Below are 5711 nucleotides of genomic sequence, written 5' to 3'. Positions count from 1 at the left end.
TATGTTTCCTTTGTGTCTGACTTCTTTCATTTAGCATACTTTTTTCATCATTCATCCATGTTGTAGAATGTGCTGAATTGTATTTTATTTCATGGATAAGTCACATTTTTCTAATCCATTTAACAGCTGATGGATTTTTGGGTTATTTACACTTTGGGATATTATTCACGTGCAATTTTTAGTGTGGACATGTGTTTTCAATTGTCTTGGGTATATAACTAAGAGTAGAATTGCTGGATCAGATAGGAACATGCTTAACTTTTTCAGAAATACTCAAATTATTTTCCAAAGTGGCTACACCATTTCAAATTCCTATCAGCACTGTATGAGAGTCTTAGTTTCTTACATTTTTGCCAAAACTCATTCTGCCTTTTTGCTTCTAGCCATCCTAGCAGATGTGAAGTCATATTTCACAGTGAATTGGTTTGCACTTCTTTAACAGATGATGATGTTGAGCATCTTTCCATATGTGTATTGTTCATTCATATATATATTTTATAAAAATATATGTCCATATTCTTTATCCATTTTTTAAAAGATGGGTCATTTGCCTTTTTATTGTTAGGTTTTAAGAGTTCTTTACATATACTGGATATAGGTCTCTTGTCATATATATGATTTGGAAATATTTACCCCAATTCTGTGAGTTATCATTACAATTTCTTGATGGTGTCCTTAAAGCAAAAAAGTTTTTTTTTTTTAACTTTGACAAGGTACTGTTTGCCTAGTATTTTCTTCTGTCATTTTTCCTTGGATATCATATCTAAAAAAAAATGGCTTGATTCAAGACCATGAAGATTTAGTCTTATGTTTTCTTCTAAGAGTTTTATTATTTTAGTGCTTACATTTATCTACCTATGTGAGTTAATTTTTCCACATAGGATGAGGCAATTTGTTTATATATTCTTTCTTCATTCTTTTATTTATTTATTTATGTATTTATTTATTTTTCTTCATTCTTTTATATATGGAGATCCAGTGGTACCAGCACTATTTGTTTTCTCATTGAATTGATGCGGCATTCTTCCTTGTCAAAAATCAACTGACCATAAATATAATGACTTGTTTTGAACTATAAATTGTATTCAACTGATATATAATTTTATCCTTACTGAAATATTATACTGTCAAATATGATGACAGCAAGATGGTGGACTAGGAGGTCCTAGCCCTCATCCCCCTCAAAAACAATGATTTAACAACTCCTCATGGATACAGATAGCTCTTGGAGAACTCTGGTGTACAATTAAGAATATACAGCAATTCAAAGGAGAACTAAAAATGAGAATGGCCTCATAGAAGAATTTAGGAAGCAATTAACCTGAATCACCTAATCGCTAGGCCAGCAGAGCTTGGCACCAAGATGAATTCCCTTGGCCATGACTTCCCCCTATTGGAGAAAAGAGAAACAAGACAATATCCACAGCCTTTGCCACCAAACACCCCTGCAGTCTTTGCTAACTGAACATCAGTAGACAGACCTGCCTGAAGTTCATGCTGCTGTGCCCTGCTGGAGTTCATGCTATGTATTATATGAAAACATTGATATGAAATATTCAGAATAGGCAAATACACAGAGACAGAAAACAGATTAGTGTTTGTCCAGGGCTGGGGAAGAAAGAAGTGGGGAGTAAAAGCTTAATGGATACAGGGTTTCCTTTGGAGGTAATAAAAATGATTTGGAACTATATGGTGATGATGACCGTATAACACTATGACTATATTAAATATTTACCACTGAACTGTACACTTTAAAATAGTGAAAATGGTGTATTTTATGTTATGTGTATAAAATATACATTTATACTGTCTTTTATATTTACCTAAATAGTCATCTTTATCACTTTTCTTTATTTCTTTGTGTGGATTTAAATGACACTCTAGTGTCTTTTTTATTTCAGCCATAATGACTCCTTTTACTTTTTCTTATAATGCAAGTTTACTAGCAACAAATTTTCTCAATTTTGTTTTCCAGTCATGCCTTAAATTCTCCTTAATTTTTGAAGTATAATTTTGCTAAATATAGAATACTTGCTTTACATTATTTTTTTCTTTAAACACCTGAATGTGTCATCCATTTGCCTTCAGGTTTCCATGATACAAAGTCAGCTGTTAATCTTCTTGAGGATTCCTTTTGTCCACTGAAGAAAAACACATAACCTAAAAGTTGAAAGTTACATTTTATTTGGGGACTTTACTGAGGACTATAGCCAAGGAAACAACCTCTCAGAAGAGATAAAGGAGTAGCCTGGAAATACAGGAGTTTTTGCTGAAACAAAAAATGTAGTTGAAGATTGCAAGATTACTGCTAATTACAAAAAACAGGCATCTCAAGTTAATGATTTTAGTGATTTTTCCATGTATGGGAAGATGCAAGAGTTTGGGCTCATTGAACTTATTCCTTAGGTATGTATCTTAAATATCTAGGGTCAGTGTCCTGTTTTTCTTCATCCTGAATTCCCCTCAGAGTACAGCATCTGCACAGCTGGAGTTGCTGATGACTTGATGGCAGGCAACATTAGTTGTCTATTGGAATGTCATTGCAACGTTCTTTGTTTACTGAAATGACGGGCAACGGTTCTTGTCCACACTTTTCACGTGATAATATATTCTCTCATTCTGTTTTCAAGATTTTCTTTTTTTTTTCTCTTTGGATTTTGACAATTTTACCATGATGAGTGTAGGTGTGGCTTTCTTTGAGTTTATTTTAGTTGGAGTTTGTTAAAATACTTGGGTGTGTTTTTCAATCAAATTGTTTCAATGTTTGAAAATCAGACCAATGTTTTTCATCAGTTTTGGGAAGTTTTGGAAATTATTTCCTTAAATATTCTTTCTGTCCCTTTCTCTTCCCTTTTTCTGGGACGCCCATTATGAACATTTTGGTATATTTGATAGTGTCACACATATCTCTGAGGCTCTGTTCATCTTTCTTTATTTTTTTTCTGTTCTGTTCCTCATATGGGATAGTCTCAATTGCCGTCTTCAAGTTTGATAATTATTTATTCTGTATGTTCAAATATGTTGTTAAGACACTACAGTGAATTTTTCCTTTCAGTTTTTGTATTTTCAACTCTAGAGTTTCTATTTGGCTCAGTTAAAAAATAATAATATATCTATTCATTGACATTCTAGACTTCCTCAGGTATAGTTTCTATTGGCTGCACCTTTTTTTCCCCTGGGTATGGACTATACTTTTGTCTTTTTGCATTTCTCTTAATTTTTTTGAAAACTGAACTTTTAAAATAATAAAATGTAGCCACTCTGGGAATTATTTGTTTCCCTCTCCTCAGGATTTGTTGTTCTATCACTTTGCATATGTAGTTAATATTTTAAATGTGGCAACTTTGAAATAATCCCTCCTTACCCCCAATCTCAGGGTTCCCTATTGTTGTTGCTTGTTGTTGTTTTTATGCTTGCTACATATTCACTTAGTAATTTCTTTGGACTAATTCTTAAAAATCTCTTTCTTTGTTACATGAGATCTCTGTTTTAAAGCCACTAAAGGCTCTATTCAGTCCACTTAATGATCACTTAAGAGATTCCTGTAAATTATTTGAACCAATTCATCTTCTAGTTTTTGCCAAAGTCATCTGTGTTTGTGTATGTGTCTTTTAATGTTCTGCCAGGCAATTTTCAAGTCTAGCTTCATTTTTACTTCCTGTTTGCCTACAGTCTTAAGTCAGCCAGAGTTCAGAGTTTAGGACCTTCTCAGGTCTCTCACGGGCTTGTGCAAATCCTGGGTATGCACACAGCTCTGTACATGTATGTGGTCTTCCAGAATGTCAGGGTATGTCAGAGGTTTTCTAAGTGCCCTTTCAATATTGCATTCTCCATTTTTTCCTTTTAAGTTTCTTGGTCACACTTCTGTTGGCTCCAACTGTTATCACCACCTCAGGCAGTTGTGTTGTTAAACAATTGCCACTGTTTGTTTTGAAAAATGCCCGGAGGATAGGGCTGTTTGCAAAGAGCAAGCTCCTTGTCACATCAAATATAGAAAAGCCCAGAGAATCAAGTATTTCAGGTAGCTGTCCAGACAGGTCAAATAATAATTCACTAAACTTTGGGCTTTTTATTTTAGATATCCAAACCTGGTATGCCTCTCCAGTGGGGGTCAGTTTGCTGTTTTTTACCACTATTATAATTATGAGGCTGTTGGTTTTCAGTCTAATATAAATTTAGGGACAAAGGATGGGAATAGAGCAAGTTAAAGTGCCACAAACCTTGCTATTATTACTAAGAGTAAACAAATTTTCTTGAATAAACACTCAGGACTGCTGCAAGCTTTTAATTTAATTTCCTGTGTTCTGAAGACATTGATTTTGACAGACTTTTTTTCCCCCTCTGTGTTCTCATTGCTTTTATGGTGGAGTGGATTTTTGGTTGTCTTTACCATTTAAAAATGGGTCATTTTTAAGGAACTTTCTTTTCAGTTAACATGATTTTTATCTTTTTTCAGTCTAAAATGTATTAAGTGGCAGTGTTTTAAGATATTTGGATAGATAACAAAGCATATGGACTATTCTATTTTCTCATCTACTCTCAGTTCCCTTGCAAAGCCATGTGGCTGATCTGGTCAATAAAATTTAAGCAGAAGTCACATGTCACCATCAGTTGTTATGATAGGTTATGAGGGAGATAATTTTGCGGCAGAACTTGAGCTACCAAGTCTTTTTCAAGTCATTTTTAAAGGTAGAAATCTGTGCCATGGATTGCCTAAGCCTGACTCTGGCAGTGTGTTTTGCAGAAAAATGCCTTATTTCCCCTATTCTTAACTAGTTATGAAGGATTTGCATTTATATTCTGTTGTTCAAGGGTTAAAAATACAAATGATTTTACACACCTATATAGAAGGGGTGGTGATTCTTAGAATTGGTTAGATATGAGTGCCTTTCCCCGTAATCTTCACTACTTAGTTTTCTTAGCTGTAAAATGGAGATTCACAGAAGCATCTCTCAGTATCTAACCACTGGAGACTCCCTGAATTCAAGGCAGTCTTCAAGGCAGTCTTACGCTGAGTTACATGTTATGAATTATAAAGTGTTATAAGTTGTAAAAGAGTTGTAAGGTGTATTAATTGTACCCTACCCAATACAGTAGAATGTATTCTAAAGTTTCTTTAAATGATAGCTAGCTCACTTATAATTAAACATACTCAGTGATAACCAATTTACTACATGGTGAAGTAGTCTTTGTAGTTGTGACCTGTAATTCTCAAAGAGAGCCTTTCTGTGGTTTGTAAATGTATCCACTCCCCTTCTCATCCTGCTCCCTAGTCATGGGCAAATTCACTACAGTGGACCTGGGAATAGATCAAACACTCTTTTCAGCATACTGTGATCATTCCTAAATTTGTATTTAATAGCAAAACAAAAATGTTAATTAAGAAAAGAGTTTATATTTAGTGTTGACATTATTAATAGGAATATTTAAAAAAATAAAGTTATTATTCCTCTAGAGAATTCCAATAACCTCACAATCCCAGAAAAATTTTATACATTTTTGGGAGAATTTCTTCTAAGAATTTACAAATAATGTTTCCAAAAACATGTATATCCAGAGGAAATAATGAGAATATGGAACAACAGCATGCTTAATGTTATTAAATGTCTTCTGCTGGAATACTGAATGCCGAATAACAAAACCTCTGAATTTTTATAACAAAAGCTTCTGTGACACTGCTAGAATATATTAAATAGATGATGCCAATGAGT

This window comes from Balaenoptera borealis (genome assembly GCF_965194805.1).
Source record: "Balaenoptera borealis genome assembly, chromosome: 2".
NCBI classification, from domain to species: domain Eukaryota; kingdom Metazoa; phylum Chordata; class Mammalia; order Artiodactyla; family Balaenopteridae; genus Balaenoptera; species Balaenoptera borealis.
The sequence above is the reverse complement of the archived record's forward strand: the minus strand, read 5'-3'. Positions refer to the sequence as shown.